We start from the raw sequence: 21,796 nt of genomic DNA on the forward strand, positions 1-21,796 counted from the left end.
AGGACTAATCAAGTAGAAGTATCAGATGAAAAAAGTTCAATTAGGGTGTAATCATCATGAAAAAGCATAGAATATATGTTACATTTGAGCATTCTGAATTTAAAGATATTGGGGCAAAGTTTAGAAACATTGAACACATATGCAAAATGTAGTCATGATTGAAAGAATTCAATCAACCCGCATTCTAAAACATTCACTCTATTTTAAGAATTGCTTATGAGGGATGCATGAGAAACAAAAAGTGTAGAGAACATACATGAGAATAACAATTTAGAAAAGAATTCATATCGATAGATATGAACATTAAACCACATCCTGAAAACAGCCCTTTTTGTGTCAAATACAAAGTCAGGTTACTAACATAGTATAAAATCTGCTAAGAATGGCATAAATTTCCTAGTACATATCTAGTTTAATTTATGAAAACAAAAAATATGGGCTAACCAAAGTAAAGGTACCTTTAGCATGACCATAAAGAAAACTGTTAATCTATATAAATAACCTCATCTCTTCTGAAGTCTCCTTTAGGACAACAAAGGAATTAGTGAGTGTCATCATCTATACTATTTTGTATGGGTTACATTTCTTTTGAAGTTATATTCATGTTTGGTCAATATTTTGCAAAATATTTTAAATCATGTAGCTGGATGTTTAATTGCCTTCTAGAGCCGTCCAACATTGATCTTATCAAGAATTTATGGTGACCACAATGTACTATATTTTTTCAATTTCTGTTCAACAAAAATAAGTGATTCCAAGAGTTTAATATACAATGATATAAGTGGTTTATTATGTCAATATGAGCAAGAAAGTTAAAAAGATAAGAACTAATCATTGAATTATTATCAGGCAATATTTCTCTGGTTGTGATTATTAAAGCCAAATAATATGTTGGTTTATGTGTAATGTAATTGTAATATGTAGCAGACTAGAAGTAAAAAGACCTTCCTAAAATTTTAAGATGTATAAAATGTAGTTGGAAAAAGAACATATGCATACAAAAAAGACCAGAAACTCCATGGCACAGGATCTATAATTATAGTGAATACAATGATAGAGGTATATGTAAATGTATGTGTATGTCTGTGTGTGTTGGAGAGTTGTCATGAAAGGCTTCCTGGAGTTGGCACTTGAAATGAGTGGCTTTATTTATCTGAAGGAGAGAGTGAAAATTGCAAAGTTCTCCTGGAAAATGACACAGCAAAAGTAAATGCAGTGGGCCATGAAGCAGCTAGGGATGTCTGAGCAGAAGCAATTTTATGTTGTTGAAAAGGAAGAAAAGAAAACGAGTTCTTCAAAATGAGGCTAGTAAGGCTGGCAAGACCCAACTCATTAAGCGTGGCAGTGTATGCCATCTGAGGAGCTTAGAATTTAGGATTTAGAGAGGTATTAGTCAACTTTAAATATAGGAGTAATATGCTTATATTTACTTTTTAGATCCACAATTCTGGGATGAGTGTGAAAAACAGATTTAGCACTTCTGTTTCCAGTTATCTGGCAGATTAGAATTACTCAGACAACTTTCTCCAGTGATACAAATACAATATTGAATAAAATATACTAAAAATAAGTATTTTAATATGTTTCTAACAGAATGAAAGCAATCATTTTGAAACGAAAAAGGAAGAAATCCCAGAGATAAGCAAGTACTAGTGCCAGCTTAAGCCCTGAATGCAGTTGCCAAACAAGTGGGGCCCTGAGTTGCTATCTAAACAATACCAATGGACATGGAATGAAGTATAAAAATTTGACTTCCACTTCTGTGTATGATGGAGTAGCTTCAATCTAGCTAACTCTCAATTTAGCAACAATTAAAAAAAGAGGGAGATTGGAAACGATTTGATGGCACTGGAAAGCAACAACACAGTCAGGAAATTGAGGGACCAAGATCTTGAAACAAGTGAAGTCCACCAGATGGGCTTCATATTTACTTAACTTCATCCCTGAGGCCACTTTTCCAGTTGGCTGCGTTACAGTGGCATAGGGTCCAAACAGAAAGAAGTGTTGTTATGGGTCTGAGAAGCCAACAGGTTGGAAATCACAGTTGCCAGGAGACCTCAAAATTGGAAACCAAAATCCTGAGGCAAAAGGACCAAAAGCTTGACAATTGGGGAAAACACTAAGTACTTGTATTTAATTCATGCCTGAAAATTAAGGAGGAAAGGCTGTACTAGCTTCCACAAAGTGATGAGAGGCAGCCATAATGGAAGCCAGTTGTGCTGCCCACCAGCATCATGTCAGAGGTTCTTGTTTCCTGTAGACCTTATTCGGACCATGAGAAAGGTTGTCAAGAGGTCTTTTTTTTCTGCTTTTTCTCCCTAAATCCCCCCAGTACATAGTTGTATATTTTAGTGGTGGGTCCTTCTAGTTGTGGCATATGGGATGCCACCTCAACATGGCCTAATGAGCTGTGCCATGTCTGCGCCCAGAATCGAAACCAGTGAAACCCTGGGCCACCAAAGCGAAGGGCTTGAACTTAACCACTGGCCCCGGGGCTGGCCCCAAGAGGTCATTTATTAAAGAGATTTCTACAGGGGGAACCTGTAGAATCTTCAACCTAAAGAAGAGTAACATTGTAGACATCAAGTGATGGAAGTGGGGTATTGTAAATGTCTTGCAGAGGACATGCATCACTCTTTAAAAGAAAACAGCAAGAATGTTTCTAGCACTAAAACTTCTCCAAAGAGCTAAAAATGTCTGCACCAAAAAAAAAAAAAAAAAGCAGCAGCTTTGACCCACTACTAAGACTGGAGAGTTCCAATATCCAATCACAAAGCAATTGAGTGAGGCTTTTTCTGTCCCTTACTTTTTTTCTTTCCCCCCAAATGTTTCGGACTTTGCTTGGATTCTGTCATGCAAAAGTCCAACTGTCCTGTGACCTCCATGCTGGACAGGTCACATATAGCTTTCCAAGCAATGACTCAGCTGAGTTTTTAGCCAGCAGCCAGCATCAGTGGCCAACCATGCAAGTGAGTTGTTTTGGACATCCAGCTCAATAGAATCCTCAAATGACTGCAGCCTCAGCCAACATGTGTCTGTGACCACTGAGATAATCCAAACAAGAACAGTGCAGACAAGCCATTCCCAAATTCCTGACCTACAAAATCATGAGCAAAATAAAGTTGTTTTTGATCACTTATTTTGGGGTAATTTTTTATATGTCAGTAGTAATTAGAACAGGAAAGCTGTAATCATTTGGATTATTCCACAAAGATTCACTTCCCATTGATGGTGGACTTAGAATTTTGATTTGCTTTGGCCAGAAAATCCTTGAAATAGCCTTGTAAAATGGACCCTGCCCTCTTGCACTTCTGATATTGTGATGAGAAGAAACTTGTGTCCCTTTAGACTAGGGCACAGAATGAAACATGAAGAGCAGAACTAATCCCAGTTAGCAGCAAGGAGCCAAGCCCAGGAAGACATACAGCCTAAAACACAGCTACCCATTTGAGCCAAGAGCAGCAAAATTAACTCGACCAAGCTGCAGAAAGTAAGCATAAATCCTATTGTAGTATGATGCCACTGAGATTTTGTAACTGTCATGCAGCCATTTCACAGCAATATTGACTAACAGAAGCTCACTCTGGGAACAACATGTGTACTTTTTGGGGGGGGGGAGTGAAAACCAGCAGTGGGGAAACTATGGCTCAATTAAGATAATGAATAACTGAACTTAGAATAGCACAACAGTGGTGATTAAGAGCGTGGGATTTGGGAAAGTACCTGTAATAGTTGTAGCTACTTCCAGAAAAATTGTAATTTCTTTTTTTGAAACAGAGGAAAAAAAGCAATGGTTCCAGAAAGTGAGACAGCTGTGAAAGAGGGCTGGATTTCTAGGGTAAAGACTGTAGAGTGCACATGATCACAGGAAAGTGTTGTCACACATTTTAAACTTATCAAGTACAGATTTTAAAATTTATGGGATGTAAAATAAACTGAGGACTATCGCTAGTGACCTCATGTACATGTCATAAGGAATTTCTAGCTCTGTCCAAAAAAAGTACTGTGGTTGTGTTCACAGACACAGAGCACAATCTCATTTAGACTCTCCAACCTCCCTTCTTATCTTAATAAACGACCAAGAAGACAAGAAACATCCTCTAGTTCTCATTCACTTTTGCAAAGTCAAGATGAACACTGTCTAGCTGTCTGCAGCAACAAGTAACTGGACATGCTTGTGTTATAATTATTCAGCACTGCAGTTTTAAAATTTATCATCAAATAATCATAATTTTATTAAGGAAACTCTTCACTATCACTAACACATTGTAATTTTGCGCTTTGAAAGGGTGATTTGGCCTTAAGAATAGTTCTGAGAGAACAATTCTAATTCTTTCCTTCTTAAACAGGTCTCAGAATTTTCCTATGCTAAGAAATATCAAACTTTCTCTTAAATATGAATGATGATCTGGATGACCCATTTATAAATGTTAGTGTTCAGCTACAAAATGCTTTCATTTGCAAGAACTCACAGAGAGCGCTCTCTGACTAATCAAAACTTACTTGTACTATAACTCATATGTTGACTATTTTACTTTGATTTTGCGTTTAAACTTTCATAGCAACACTAAAAAAATAATTTGTTTAAACTTTAGGGCCTTTTACACTAAAACAGAATACAAGATATGTTTGATTTTGTTGAAACAAATAGACCTTGGCTAACATGACTTATTCTAGTCCAAAATTTCCTCTTATCCAACTCCATTTGAACCTAGCTTTTGGCTTTAATTGTCAGAAAAATATATATGGAAGAAATTTAGTGCAAATTTGGTCTTATAATTAAGCTGCCTTAAATTATATTTGGATGAATATGGAAAAGTCACAGGTAAGAAAAAGAAAGAGACAGATGGCTTTATGACAGTAAAGATGGTTTTAGTGTGTGTTAATATTTATTATTGTGAAAACTTGTAATCACTTAATTAAGTTGCCTTATCTTTTGCCTTAAATTCTTAAAAAGACAATCATATTAATCCAGCCAAATAATCACTTCAGAATTTTAAAAGTCTATTGATTTTTTTTTTCTTCTAAAATCTCCTCAGTAAGATCTGTCCCTGGAGAATTCTATAAAAGGGCAAAAGATGTCTTTGCAGCCTTGGCTCTTGAAGACACTTGGCAGTTTAATGACTCATTGTACTTATAAATGTTCCTGATTAGGCTTTTTTATTTTTATTCTGTAATTTAATTTATACCATTACTTTTCACACAGAATTTTCTCATTTCTGCAACCTGATTCACGCATCATTAAATGTCCTCTTGGGCAGTTAATAGTCTCTTGTAAACATCAAGTATGTTTTTTTCTATTTGGCCTTTGAGAATCTTCTACAATAGACCTCTTCCTTCAAATGAATAAGAGCGATTTTTCACAAGTAAGGTATCTATGTATAATATGATGCATGAAATCATTTATCTTAAAATCAAACTTCAGTTGTACATACACTGGCTTGGAGAAATAAGTACTACTAAAGGATAACGCTAAAAATAACTATGTCCCTTGGATTTAGTGTTGCCCAGATCTTGAAGAAGCAAAATTGAAGCAGCTGTTTGTTTACTCAGTTATTAGCTAAACTTTCCCACAGCAATTTGATATTCAGATCAGAAAATATACAATTGAGTGTTAAAATATAGTTTTACACTGAAGCACAAATGGTAATAGATATGACATTCCAATGTAAGTTGCCAGACCAAAATACAATCTTCCAAAGATGGCTATGAGAACTGGTTCTACAATCCTTAACTCCCTCACCTACTCTAAGAATATAAAATAATCAAGTGGAAGCTTCACAAAGAAATTTTCTTTGATGAGGGCTTTTGCCTCATTGTGAAACTTCCACTTGTCAAACGGAAGGTGTGGGTCCCTCCCTCCATTTCAGGCCCATAGAGAAAGACCTCTATGGTACACCTCAGTTAGAAATGTGTTCCCTGAGATTTGCAGGCATGGGGGACTGAGTCCTGCCTAATGTCTTAGATAGCCAACGCCACCTTTGAACTGGGGTATGACTCCTACCTGGAAAATCTAGAGACCAAGAAAAAGGCTGATAGACTGTTTTGGGGGCAGATCTCAGGGGTACTGCTGCAATGAGTTTCCAGACATGAGCTGCACAAATGTTTCCCAGGGATGAGAGCCTCACAAAACTGGGGACCAGAAAAAATCTGGCTGGAGGTGTAATTCCTGACATCCTGGGAGTCACAAACAGTCATCCACGTGAGGGAACTTCAGGGGAGAAGGACTCCATGAAAATCTCACATGGAGGCCTAGAGAGAATTAGCTTGAACCCGCTGCCAAGGTTGGTAAACTGGAAAGGATCCACAAATAGAGATTATGACTCACCTCACCTATCCTCCCTCCCTCTACCCTGAATATGATCAAAGGCACCATTGAAGCTAGCTGTGGAGAGCCTGGAACAACTCTGAGGCAAGAAGGGCAAACTCAAGTCAAACCTGATATTTTTATTTTTGTAAAGAACTTGAATTTCCGACTACTAAATTATGACAGCATTTGCATATGAAAATGTCTTAAAGACCTACCTAGAAGCAAGCACAAAAAGCAGGGAACACACTAGAGCTTTCATACAGGGCCAGGGAATTTTTATTCCAACTGAATACATTTTAAAGGGATGATGGCTGGGGCCAGTCCGGTGGTGTAGCTGGTTAAGTTTGTGCACTCTGCTTTGTTGGCCCGAGGTTTGCAGACCTGGATCCCTGGCTGGGACCTACACACCACTCATCAAGCCATGCCGTGGCAGCATCCCACATACAAAATAGAGGGAGACTGGCACAGATGTTGGCTCAGCGACAATCTTCCTCACCGAAAAAATAAATAAAAATAAAATAAAAGGGGGACCCTTTTTAAAAAAATAACGAAATAAAAAATAAATAAATGGATAATGGCAGGGAAAAAAATAGGGATGTTATTATGTCATGAGATCTGCTTATTCAGCATGTTAAGGATTAAAGAATACTTTTATTGAAACTATATTACATTTTACTAAAAATAATATTTTGTTTCTAAAATAAGATACTAAAATATTAAGTACTTACATTATAAGGTTCCAAAAATTATATTAGTTAAAGCTTATCTTAATAAATATCAGGGCTTAGACAACTGGAGTTTCAAACCAGAATAAATAATATTAACTTGCTGTTCCTAAATGTTTTGATTCAACAGCATTTATTATAAGCATTTGAGAAGGAAGACTGTGTCTGATATGTTTGTACTTCCCCTGATTAAGCCTCACATGATCCCTCACAAAATATATCACTCTTAGATGCCTGGTGATTGATTCACTGGGGAGAGGCAACCTGTTGGTTTTGAGTAATCACATATTCAAATTAATAAAAGGTTACATTTCTTGCTTACCTCTCCAATGACAGAAGAGAAAAAATGAGACTCAGAAAGTTTAGTTTCCCTAAATCATACTTCCAGCAAAACGAGAAGTAGAAATTGGTTTCATTGACTCCAAAGGCTACACTCTTTCCACTACATTGTATCATCTATAGGGAGCCAAATTAATTCAATAACAAACCTACATATTTTCTAAGAGTAATTAACTAAAGCAAAATCAAGTTTTCAGTATACTACCCAACTAGGTCACCTTACAAAATCCTTAATAAAAAACAAAACTAAACAACACTAAAATCTCCCGGAGTATACCAATTTGCTTCTTTGAAACAAACAAAAACAAGCTCTGATTTGTATGGTTTGTTACAAAAGCTGGGAAATTGTGGAACTGATTTGTCTTGAAATATTTACAAAAGATAGAATGCATCTCTTCATTCACATCTGTGTTGACTGATTCATCAGGCGTTTGTTTGGCTGACTCTGCCCAGCACTGCCCTAGGCCCTAGAGATGAATCTGTGAACAAGGAAACATCGCTATGCTTATGTAACTTACATTTATATGAAAGAAGCAGACAAAAATCACAAAAAAAACAAATAAGGTTTAGGTGGCATTAGCAGAAATAAACGAAATAGAGACTAAAACAACAATAGAAAGAAATTAATGAAACCAAGAGCTGGTTCTTTGAAAAGATAAAATTGACAAACCCTTAGCTAAATTTACTAAAAGCCTTCCATGTAATAAGCATTTTCTAAAATAGAAAATCACTTTTAAGTGTGCTTTGAAGCAATTATTAATATAAAGATTGAAACAAAAGTGCTCACTCATCAGCTAATTTCATCAAGACTGAGAGACAAGTACTAAAAAAGTAGTACATTTAAATTATTGGTAGATAGAAAATACTCTTTAATATCTTTAGCAGCAATATCTTAAAACACCACAAGATGGTGACATTACTCTATAAAAACAAATCTTTGGTTCAACTTGTATAAACATTCTTCAGTTTTCTAAAGCAAAAACTGAAAGTTTTGTTTCTTTTTTTACTGTTTGAAGGCAAAGAGGTGATTTCAAGAATATACAACTGTTGAAATCATTTTGGAGAATGATTTTCCAAATAAGTATTTTAAAAATCTATGAGATATTTTAAAACATCAGTATGAATAAATGAATCAACCAGAGTCTTGACAACCATCGAAGTTTCACTCTTAAAATTCTTGACCTAAACTTACTGTGGCTCATCTGTTATGTTTACATACAACATTGTTCTCTTGTGGAGTTTTACTGCCTTTGGGTGTCCTTGATAACAGATTGTGGAATGGTTATATGTCAAGATAACTTAAAACATCTTGATATCAAGCCAGACCTGATGGCCCAGCAGTTAAGTTCTGCGAGCTGCGCTTTGGCAGTCCGGGTTTGGTTCCCTGGCACAGAACCACATCACTCGTCTGTCAGTAGCCATGCTGTGGTGGCAGCTCACACAGAAGACCCAGAAGAACTCACAACTATACACAACTATGCCCTGGGGCCTTTGGAGGGGCGGGAAGGGAAGAGAGAAAAAGAGGAAGAGGGCAACAGATGTTAGCTTAGGGCAAATCTTCCCCTGCAAAAAGAAATCTTGATATCAAAAGAAATGGCATTGATGGTTTCTAATTATATTAAGTAGATGATGTGTTTCAGGCTAGTATTTATAAGTGTCAAAAGCTAAGAATTTGAACTAGCAAAGCATTTTAAAGTAATCATATATGGCTTCCCTGTACATCAGATTTTATCTTCTGCCTATTAGATTTTCTGTTGTCAAATCTATAGCCTCTGAATCATAGGAGAATCTCTTTCCGGTGTGGTCCTAAGTCAAGATCTGAAAATGAAAGGTTCTCAGTTGAGATTTGAAAGACAGAAGAAAAAAAGAAGCTGGATGGCAGGTGCAAGCAGGGCTACAGGCAAGCAGCAGATATGAGGTTTGCAGTGAGTTCCACGATGAATTCCTGTAAATCGTCCATCTCAAGGCCACAGGCACCTGGGATGAGCAGGTTTTCCTGATATCATTCAAGCTCTTAACATCTAAGTGAGCTTCTGCAAATTACCCATTTGAGGGTTGGAGGCAACTGAGATCATTGACTACAATGTTGTTTCAGTAATGAATGTCTAGCAGCATTTTTTCTGGTCCTTACTTCCCAGTCTATTTCAATGGATGGGTAAACCTCCAATTTCCTGTTTTAAACTAATATCTCTTGGAATACAGAGTGGCATCTGCTTTCGGGTCTGAACTTGGACTGATATACTCCCATAAATTCCAAAGAAATAAATGAGAACAGATCACGTGAAACAGCGTTATCTAAGTTTGAATTACCAACCTTAAGTGCATAAGGTGACATAACAACCTCAGAAATTTAGTTATAATAATCACAACAAAACTTCCCATTCAGAAAGAAGAAAGGGAGGCACATAGCAGTCACTGATCCATAGAAATTGTGAATTCCTACTGGTTAGTTAGTTAGAATTAGTTAGAATGCTTGCTCCCTAGGAGTAGCTCCCTAATCCTTGTTCTTTTGATTTCACCCTCTGGGTATTCCTTTCCTTTTCTTTTTTTCTCCTCAGCCACCTCTGAAGAGCAATGCTTCTTGCCAGAAAAAATTTAGGAAACCTAAGCTCATTACATATTCTGAAGAGCCTCATTTTCTGAATTCAGGCTGGTTGCACTTTGCAGTATGATCCTCTCAAACACTTTATTGGCCTTTTGTCCATTTCATTCTAATTCACTAAATGTTGCTAATGTGCCAACAACAAGGCCCACAATTATTTTCAAGACAAGGCTGTTTAAAGTTATCAGGCTTTCTTGGGGGAACCAAACTTTTAGTCTTGTTGTTCTGAGCCATTTTCTGCAATGAACACATTTGCTGGGACCACCTTGATCCATTTATAGTTTTTACTCTACGGGGCTGTATAAACATACTTTCAATTGAATTTTGCTTTTAGATTGCGTCTTAATCAAACTTTGTTACTCAGAGCATTTTTATGTTTTTCAATTTTTATTTATTTTTTTTCTGGAGCATTTTTAAATGCATCTTTTGCTGTTTGGATATCTGATGGTGTTGTATCATCTTTCAGCACTGTGAGGATATCTCTAATAAATTTCTTTTTCTAAGTATCTGATGCTGAAATATGAAAATAGTTGAAGTTTTTTATTGCCCGGTATCCAGAAACTTTTTTATACTCTCTTATAAATTATAATAATCATCTTTAGAGTCTATATACAAAGTCATATTGTTTCCAGATATTATTGGACAATATTACTTTTTTCCAATCCCTATATATAACTCGGTTTTTCAAATTTCTTTTTCCTGCCTTATTTCACCGGTTAGGTCATTCAGTACAATGTTGAATGGAAGTGATGTATCCTTTATTTTCATTCAATGTTAGAGAGAAAAGTATCAATGCATCATCATTGGCTATGAGGTTGGCAATATTTTTCACACATACACTTTACATTAAGGAAGTTTCTCTCTGCTCCTACTTTGCTAAGAAGTTTTATCACAAATAGATATTGAATTTTTTAAATACTTTTTCTGTATCTACTGAGATCATCAAATGAGTTTCTCCTTTATTCTACTAATGTTATAAATTACATTGATCAAAAAATGTCAAAAAATAATCCTTGACTTCTCAAAAGCTGAACTTACTCATGACATATTATGCTTTTTATACATTGCTCGAGTGGGCTTTTTAATATTTTTTCTAGGACATTTGCATTTATGTTCTTAAGTAAAATTGACATGTAATAATCCTTTCTTGAAAAGTCCTTGTCAGGTTTTTGTATCACGTCTTGCATGATACAAAATGCTGCCTTTGTTTATGAGCTAAAAAGGTTTTCTATTCTATGGAGAGTCTCTCCCCCTTAAATGTTCAGTGGAATTTACTGGGAAAGATGGGTGGTTATTGTATTTGAAGACCTTAAGTTGTGGTTTCATTTTCTTAACAGTTTTTTAATAACTGAGATTTTTCTTATCTCTTCTTATTTGTTTTGGTAAGTTCTGTAATTAAAGGAATTTGTCCATTTCATCTAAATTTTCAAATACGTTAGTCTGAATGTGCTCATAAAATTTTCTTAATACCTTTTTATCTCTGAACTATCTATGTTGATGTCTCCTTTAACACTCTTCATATTAATTCAAATTTTTCTCTCTCTCTTTTTGTTCATCACTTTAACTAGAGGGTTATTCTTCCAAAGTCTTTTCATTGAATCAATCTTCGTCTATTTGATACTTACTAGTATTTGTTAATTATTTCATTAACTTAATTTGTTAATAATTTCGTTAATTTACTCACTTTATTTCACTAATTTGTCCTCTCAACTTTATCATTTCCCTCCCTCAGTTTTCTTTGATTATATTGCTGTTTATTTCCCTTCTTCTAGAGTTAGATTCTTAGATTATTGATCTTCAGTCTTTCTTTTTCTTGAATATATATATTTTAGCTATATATTTCTGGAGGAAAGAAGTCAGAGAAAATAAGAGCTGTCAAAGATAAAGAGTAATGGACTATGCAATAATGCTGAAGAGATTGCATAAGATATAAGAATGTCTATTGGATTTGATACTGAAAATCAAATTGCACATTCAGATACATTTTAATGAGGTAATTGATAAATCTACCATTGCATCTTTCTTTTATTCTTAAACTCACTCCGTTTCTAGCAATTTAGCTTTGGCCACTAAATGGAAAATTCTCTAAGGGTGTTAATGATATCATTCTAGGAAAATCTCTTGTTATGTTAATGCTTTCTAGCAACATATTTCTACTTCATTTGCACTAACTTGTTTGGCATAGAATTTATAATATAGAGGATAAAATTGATACAATTTTCTAGGCAAATTGGGAATATGTCTAATAAAACATTTCTCAATATATTCAGACCCTTTAAGTCAAAACTTTCAATTCTATGAATTAACAAAATAATCAGAATTATCTGCAACATTTATGTGTAAAAATGTGTATTGTGACTCTATATTAATGAACATTTCAAAACATTTTAGAGCTTAGAGTACAATAATATTCATATTAACAATGAAAATCTAGAAGAATATTTAATGACATTAAAAATTTCATGACGATCTGTTAAATGAAATAGCAGGTTAAAGAATCAAGGAGTTGGCCCCATGGCGTAGCAGTGAGGTTTGGCTCACTCCACTTTGACAGCCTGGGTTCACAGGTTTGGATTCCATGTGAGGATCTACACCACTGTGGTGTAGCCATGCTGTGGCAGCAACCCACATATAAAGTGGAGGAAGATTGGCACAGATATTAGCTTAGAACTAATCTTCCTCAGGGGGAAAAAAAGAAGAATCAAGGTATACGAAGCCACCAGTGAGAATAACAACCCAAAATATCAACAATTGAAAGTTGGATTCACTCCAGATAAAAGAAAAATAATTGAAGATTTTGAAAAGATAAAAACAAGCAAAACAAACATTCAGAGTCTTTAGAACATTAAATAAAGTAATTGCATCACTAGAGTATCTTCTCCAAAATTGAAAATGCATAAATGATACAAAAAGATGTATGCAAAAGTGAATACATTGAAAATCTGAGAAGTCAAAATATTATCTCTTGGAGAAAAACTTCCAATAGGAGAGATCTGAATACAGTCAAATAGAGAATTGGTGAACTGGAAGATAATGGGGAATTTACCCAGAATGCAGTATTGAGAGACAATTAAATTTAAAGAGTATAAAAGAGCATGAAGAGACATAACAAACTGAGAGGCTTCCCCTCTAAGAGAAATCTAAGAAGTGTGGGTGAATGGCAGAAAATCACCTAAAGACATGACAGCTCCCCAGGACCACTATGCTGGGTGAGCGGGACTTCCTCACTGGGACCAGAGCTAGGACCACTCCTTGGTGCCACAGGGGCACTAAGGGCTCCCTCTCCCTGCCAGGAAAGTGAAGTCAAGCCTCCTCAAAGCTGCTGTCACCTCTTCCCACAGCTGCCCAGGACATGTTCCCTCTTTCAGGGTTCAGCAGCACTATGAGCACTTGCGTAGGCCTGGGGTGTGCTTGCCCTATGTATAGCTCTGCTGTGGTCTCTGTTTATGGTCCATGGGGGCTGCTGTGCTTGGTGGATGAGGCTTCCTCACTGGATTGAGCTAGGGCCACTCCTTGGTGGCACAGGGGCATGGCGGTCACCCCTCCTTACTAGGAGAGCGATCATGAGCAGGGGCTAAGGGTTGCCTCCTCCTACAGTCACTCTGGTGCATGTTCCCACTTTTGCACCGGGCTGGAAAGCATTCATGTGCATGCACAGAGCTACCAAGGGAGAGCAGGTCATGCTCATATATCTCTGCCACTTCCTGGTGGGCCAGTCTATCTACCTTCAGTTGTATAGCTGTGTACGTCTCTCAGGTGTCCTCTTGTGCTGTGTAGGCTTCCTCTGGAGGTCAGTGAATGTCCATTTAGTTGTAGTTCAAAATGGGGAGAGACAAAGGGAATAGCTCACTCCGCCATGTTGCTGACATCACCATCTACATAAGCTTTGAATTAAAGTTATTCTAAGGAAAAAATATATATGGAACTTATATCTCATAAATAGATACTAATCACTTTTTAAGCATACGTGCAGCATTTTCTTTATAATTTTCATGTACTACTCTTAAAGGAATTATCAATAAAGTTAAAATTCAATACCATACAGATTATTTATTCCAACTATAATGTGATTATATTATGGTGCAAAACTATAAAGAGATAAAAGTCTTGTAGGTTTGGAAATTCAAAATATATATATACATATATATAAATTCCCGAATGTCTCATACTTAAGAAAAGTGATAATGGTTTTGCAAAATCTTTGGAATTGTAGACAATAGAAATAGTGCACAGTAATAAACCTAGAATGCAACTAATCAGTTTGTAGTGGATATTTTGCAATCTTAAATGCATTCATTAATGTAACAAGAAACTTTGAAAGAAAGTTGTTAAGCAGTCAATTCAAGAAGGTTAGAAAAGAATAAAGGAGACCTCATCTTAAGAAAGTGGTAAAAAGAATATTAAAAACAAATAGTATAAATTAGTTTAAGAAAATAACAGGAAAGGTAAAAAAATTTAAGACAATTATTTGAAACATCTAGTAAAATAGATAAGGAAAAAAGAAATGACGCTACAAATAAATTATATTGCAAATGGAGAAGGAAAAAATAAGTACATGGAGTATTTTTTTTAATAGTAAGGAAAGCATTTAAGAAAGTTTTAATAGGAGAATGTTAAGAGCTCTCTTCTTGCCTGGTGAACTTGCTTAGCACTAAATAGCAGAAACAAATGAAAGAAAGAAAAAGGAAAATTATATCCATTGCTCTGTGTGAAGTATATCTTAGAGTATTCAGTGTAATTATTATCACAACTGATATATTCCTTCTTGTTTAATGTGTATAAGTATATTCCCATATACACGAGTGTGTAAAACTCTCCTGTGCTTATATGCTTATGTGTGATGATTTCCCTATTAATTATACGTCTATGTATTTGAGTGATGTTTTAATTTTGTAGCATAAAATAAACTCAAGTGGTATTATACAAAGAATTTTTGTACAACATACTGTTATAGCACCTCCTCTCTCTCACAATATTTAAAGACAGACCAGGTGCAAAATAGGTGTGTTAATAAGTGAAACATTATTTCTTTTACTTCTAAGAGCTATCGTAATTATACTAATTGAAAATTGAGGAGGGATGTGGAAAATCCCTCCTGTAAAAAAAAATCATTATTTTAATATTAATTTGTTAGTAAGAGAGTGGTAGGAAAAGTGGAATCTAAAATTTGAAACCTGTACTTTCAGAAGCTAAACTGGCCCTAAGTTCAAAATAGTTTAAAATATAATGTACATGTTTCTATTGACATATGGGAAAGTAGGCTAGTCTTTGGAAATGCTACACATAGTTTCTGCTCGCTAATGTTCTACAAACATTCTAGTATACAATAAACTCAAGAAATTAGCATTAACACAGTGAATGAGTATTGTGCAATCACCATGATATGCTATGAAGCAAATTCACAACACAGTATTTAAGTTATTTTGATTGATAGGCTAGATGTTTAAGGCACTACATGTTGAAATTACAAGTTCCTCACTTTAGTTATCTGTTCTTAACAAGACTGATAACAAGTTGATTTATTCATTTCAACCAGACAGAAAGATAGAGTGAAAGGATATTGGAAAGAAGAAATGTCAGGATTTCAAGTTATCGGATACAGATACTTATGAATAAACCAAGATATCCTCAACATAGAGAAATAGGATAGCTATCTAAATGTGGAAAAGGGATTGTTGTTTACCATGAAGATAAAGATGCATAATGCCTTTTAATTAAAATATTAAGTGTTATGGATATGTCTTTTTTTTCAATTCAATTCAATTCAACAAACATTTAACAAGAAACTGTTATCTGCCAGGCATTGTGAAAGGTACTGGGCACACATAGATACAGAGTTAGAGTGAGGATTGCAAAAATCTCCTTTCTAAGTCAATTACTAAAACCTGAGGATTTAAAAGAATAGCACAATTGAAATATGAGCATAGAACTACTATACGATATAAAAAGACCGCTTTACCTATGAGTTGGTAGGCCTTCCTGGATGAGATAACACCTGATATGGGTTCTGAAGATGGAGAGAAGAGCTGTATGTTTTCAGGGGACAGAGACTGACTGGGTTAGTGATTGTGGAGAGAGCTGTGTCCCACCTGATGGGTCATGATTGGTCACAATTTTGTACTAACATTTTGACCACTATCTTGGGTAAAATAACAACTTATCTCAACTTTGGTCACCTCATTTGTATAAAGAGGATTACAATACTTATTTACTTCTAGAACAGCCATAAGGTTTAGAAATATGTACATAAAAGCACACAATCAAATAACAAGAATAACAGTAAATTAATAGTAATTACTGTAATTCATTGAGGGCTTAATATATTAAAAACTAAAATGAACATTTTTCATACATGATCATATTTAATTTCAAGTACAACCTTGTGATACAGAGTGTTATCCTCATTATAGAAGTCTAAAATGAGGCTTAGAAAAATTAGTCAATTTCTAAAATATTATATAACATTAAATTTCATCATCACCACCACCATTTCCAGCTTACTGGTCACCAAATCTGCAGCATCTAGCACAGTCCTTTGCTCATAGTAGAAGTTCAACAAATGTTTGTTAAATGAATGAATAAATGCTTTGGAAAGACCCAGGCATATCTAATTCTAAAAGCCACACTCTTAAATCGTAAACAACAAAAGTAAGTAAATACTAATTCTTGGAAGTCATTATTATTGTATGTTTAATGTTTGCTAACTGAAAATTTAAAATACTTTCTAAAATATTTTATAGAAAGATGAAGTTTTACTGGCAAAAATAGACAAAAGAAGGAGAAAAGTGAAGAGAAATAAAAAGAGATCAAGCAATAGAAGCGTGCCTTAGATTAAATCTGGTGGCAGCAAAAGTGGTGGTTAAAAACAGTGTGATCCAGCAGCAGTCAAGGCTTTCAGAAATAAGGATAAGGGAAAAGATGATCCAGCAATGAACAATCAAAAGAAATATTTGCATTCAAAAGTAAGAAAAGAAGCCTCTAAGAAAATCAATCATCCATGATAAACACAAACCAATAATAGAAGACTTCTGTGATATTTGATTCGTGGAGTGGGGAGAAGGAAGATGAAGAGGTGGTAGAAAAGAGCTACTCTACCTTTTTGGGGGTTATGATATATTACTGGAAAAATAAGCATATATTAGGGTCTTTTTCAATAAACTACGCTAAAAGGCCTCTTCTTTATTCATTTCTCTCTCTGTACCTAAAGTTATAAACATAAAAATGTTTATAATGGTATGTCTGAACCATCCAGAAAATGTATATGGCTGTGTGCATGTGTATATTTTTTGTTTTTTACTTCAGACCTGAATTTTTGAGGCAGATATTAAATTATATTATTTTATGTTGAATAAGTTGGGAAGTCTAAGGCATATATTACATATTTTAAATATATATGAAAGTTAAAATTAAAATACTCATGCTCAGAAATTTCAATTAGCATTTAAAAGACATCTTGTTACATGTTTATAAAACTCAGTTCACTACACTACTGTTGGGGGACCCACAGTTAATAGCTGTGAATTTCCTGAATTACAGTGTGATCTGGAGAAAACAGAGCCATTCTGTCTTGAAGAAATTTAAGGATATTTCTGGAACTTCTGGAGCTCACCAATAGCATGGAAACATTGGATGGAACGGTTAAGTCCAGCCAAGTGAATAAACTTTGACATAGGATATCGCAAGTTACACTCATCTGACACTTGAAGTCCCCTTCCGGGTCAGTCCCCAGCTCCTTTCTCCATTACAACCTACATCCCCAAATAAGTAGGGATATTTCATTAGAGGTTATATAAAAGTCTGTTTTGACCTTCCCCTCATTGATTATATAGAGACCTCATCAAGTGATCTATTAGATGTTAACAATTTCTGAATAACATGTAAATTAAGCATCTGCAAATGTTTGAGAGTTACTAATGTACTCTCCTGCAAGACAAGGGAAATATAGGCTAACCTGGCTAACCATAGATTTCTACCCTTCATTCTGGTAAGAAAACTCACCCCAAATCCAAATCTGAAGATATTACCCTTTTTAAATAATTCTGGATTTGATATGCTAATATGTCACTGAAGACTTACCTCTATGTTTGTGAGGAATATTAGTCTGTAGTTTTCTTGTAATATTTTTATGTGGTTTGAATATCAAGGTAATGCTGGACTCATAAAATGAGTTAGGAAGAGTTCTATCCTCTTCAGTTTACACAAGTGTTTTAAAGAATCCATCAGTGAAGCCATTGATGTGTAGAGTTTTCTTTGCTCAAAGTTTAAACTACAAATTCAATTTTTTAATCAGTGACCCCCATTTGGGTCACTTCTCCACTTTTCCAGACTTTGACTCTCTTCCACAGCCAGTCTATTCTTTTCTTTTCTTCTACATTCAGAGTCTTCAGGCAGTTACTTTTTTTGCTGGTGCTGCAACACAGAGTTTTTGCTGTTACTACAACACACTTTTTAAGTGGAACAAAATTTAAATGAAAGAAGGCTAGAAACAGAAGTTAAATATTATTTTCTGAATTCGTTTCATGAATCAACCTCTTATTCAGATTATCTCATTTACTCCACATGAAAAATGTTTGTTTATTTATTTATTTAATACAGGCATACCTTTTGTTGTGCTTCACTTTATTTCACTTTGCAGATATTACATATTTTACAGATTGAAGGTTTGTAGCAACCCTCTATCAAAGAAGTCTATCGCTGCCATTTTTCCAACAGCATTTGCTCACTTCATGCCTCTGTGTCACATTTTGGTAATTCTCAAAATATATCAAACTTTTTCATTATTATTATCTTTGTTATGGTGATCTTGATCAGTGATCTCTGATATTTCTATTGTCATTGTTTTGGGACGCCACAAACCATGCCCATGTAAGACAGCAAATTTAATCAATAAATGTGGTGTGTGCCCTGACTGCTCCAACAAATGGCCTTTCCCCATCTCTCTCCCTCTCCTTGGGCCTCCATATTCCTTGAGACGTGATAATGTTAAAATTAAGCCAATTAATAACCCTACAGCAGCCTCCAAGTGTTCAAGTAAAAGGAAGAGTCATGTGTCTTTTACTTTAAATTAAAAGCTAGAAATGATTAAGTTTAGTGAGGAAGTCATGTCAAAAGCTGAGATAGGCCAAAAGCTAGGCTTTCTGTAACAAACAGTTAGTCACACTGTGATTGCAAAGCAAAAGCTCTTGAAGGAAATTAAAAGTGCTACTTCAGTGGACATATGAATGATTAGAAAGCAAAACAGCCTTATTGCTGATATGGAGGAAGTTTTAGTGGTCTGGATAGAAGATCAAACCAATCACAACATTTCTTTAAGCAAAAATCCAATCCATAACAAGGCCCTAAATCTCTTCAATTCTCTGAAGGCTGAGAGAGGTGAGGAAGCTGCAGAAGAGAAGCTTGAAGCTGGCAGAGGTTGGTTCATGAGGTTTAAGAAAAGAAGCCATCTCTGTAACATAACATTGCAAGGTGAAGCAGCAAGTGGTAATGTAGAAGCTAGAGCAAGGTATCCAGAAGATCTGGCTAAGATAATTAATGAAGGTGGCTAGGCTAAACAACAGATTTTCAATCTAGACAGAACAGGCTAGTATTGAAAAAAGATGCCATCAAGCACTTTCATAGCTAGAGAGGAGAAGTCAATGCCCGGCTTCAAAGTTTCAAAAGACAGACTGACTCTCTTGTTAGGGCCTAATGCAGCTGGTGACTTTAAGTTGAAGTGAATGCTCATTTACCCTTCCAAAAATCCTAGGGCCCTGAAGAATTATGCTAAATCTACTCTGCTTGTGCTCTGTAAATGGAACAACAAAGTCTGGATGACAACACATCTGTTTACAACATGGTTTACTGAATATTTTAAGTTCACTGTTGAGACCTATTATTCAGAATAAAAGATTCCTTTCAAAATATTACTGCTCACTGACAATGCACCAGGTCATCCAAGAGCTCTGACGGAGATATACAATGAGATTAATGTTGTTTTCATGCCTGCTAACACAACATCCACTTTGCACCCAATAGGTCAAGGAGTAATTTTAATTTTCAATCTTATTATTTAAGAAATACATTTTGTAAGGCTATAACTACCACAGATAGTGATTGCTCTGATGGATCTGGGCAAAGTTCATTGAAAACCTTCTGGAAAGGATTCACCATTCTAGATGCCATTAAGAACATTTGTGATTCATGGGAAGAGGTCAAAATATCAACGCTAACAGGAGTTTGGAAGAAGTTGATGGCAACCCTCAGGCATGAGTTTGAGAGGTTCAGCACTTCAGTGGAGGAAGTAACTGCAGATGAGGTGGAAATAGCAAGAAAATTAAAATTAGAAGTTGAGTCTGAAGATACGACTGAATTGCTGCAACCCAATGATACAGCTTTAACGGATGAGAAATTGCTTCTTAAGGATGAGCAAAGAAAGTGGTTTATTGAAATGGAATCTACTCCTAGTGAAGACGCTGTGAAGATTGTCAAAATATGACAAATGACTTAGAATATTACATAAACTTAGTTGATAAAACATCAGCAGGATTTGAGAAGATTGACCAATTTTGAAAGACGTTCTACTGTGGATAAAATGCTATGAAACAGCATCTCATACTACAGAGATATTGGTTGTGAAAGGAAGAATCAGTTGATGTAGTAAATTTCATTGTTGTCTTATTTTAAGAAATTACAACAGCCACCCAGCCTTCAGCAACGACCACCCTGCTAAGTCAGCAACCATCAACATCGAGGCAAGACCCTCCACCAGCAAAAAGATTATGACTCACTGAAGGCTCAGATGATGGTTAGTGTTTTTAGCAATAAAATTTTTTTAATTAAGATACGTTCATTGTTTTTTAGACATAATGCTACTGCACACTTAATAGACAATAATATAGTGCAAACATAACTTTTTTTTTTTTTTAAGGAAGACTAACCCTGAGCTAACTACTGCCAGTCCTCCTCTTTTTTGCTGAGGAAGCCTGGCCCTAAGCTAACATCCGTGCCCATCTTCCTCTACTTTGTATGTGGGACGCCTACCACAGCATGGTGTGCTAAGCAGTGTCATGTCCGCACCCGGGATCCGAACCGACAAACCCCGGGCCACCGAGAAGTGGAACGTGCAAACTTAACTGCTGCACCACCAGGACGGCCCCCAAACATAACTTTTATACGTGCTAGGAAATCCAAAAATTCTTGTGACTCACTTTGTTGCGATATTCCCATTATTGCAGTGTTCTGGAACTGAACCTGCAATATCTCCAAGAAATGCCTGTATTTATTATTTCCATTTTGCAGATGATAATGTAGGTTCAAGAAAATTAAATAACTTGACCAAACTCCTTTAGTCAAAAATAAAAAGAATTAGGATCTGAGCACAACTTGCTATCCAGCAAGGTCTCTCTATATTCTTACCAGCATTCACAGCAGTTGGAGAAATATGCAAATGCTTCATATAAATTACTCTTTAGCCCTTTCATATTCATCAGAATATAACCTGACACCAGCAGATACTCTTGAATTGACATATTTGAGAACATCTAAAGAGTTTTCAAGATAATATTTGAGAACAATATTGAACTTCTTACACAGTTTAGTAACTAATGTTTTCTCTTGAAAATAATTACTAGCACATTCCAAATAAAATCTAACCCATTCATAACAATTTTAGGGTCATGATCCTTTAAAGACCTCTCATTAACTTCTTAAATTGAGGGGAACAGTATGGCAAAAGTGAGAATTGTATAAATTTAATGAGATATTCATTAATACAGAGATATTTTATCCATCTGGAAGGCTGATAAATACCAAATTTATACAAATAAAAATCACTAGCTATCA

General features: G+C 35.3%; 1 protein-coding gene across 9 annotated transcripts in view; it reads left to right on the plus strand.

Moving 5' to 3' along the window:
• The window catches only part of PIK3C2G (phosphatidylinositol-4-phosphate 3-kinase catalytic subunit type 2 gamma), a 510,459-nt gene that overhangs the window by 87,092 nt on the left and 401,571 nt on the right, over positions 1 to 21,796 (plus strand). The gene's annotated exons all lie outside the window — the stretch shown is intronic.

The sequence above is a fragment of the Equus caballus genome, chromosome 6 (genome assembly GCF_041296265.1).
Source record: "Equus caballus isolate H_3958 breed thoroughbred chromosome 6, TB-T2T, whole genome shotgun sequence".
Lineage (NCBI taxonomy): Eukaryota > Metazoa > Chordata > Mammalia > Perissodactyla > Equidae > Equus > Equus caballus.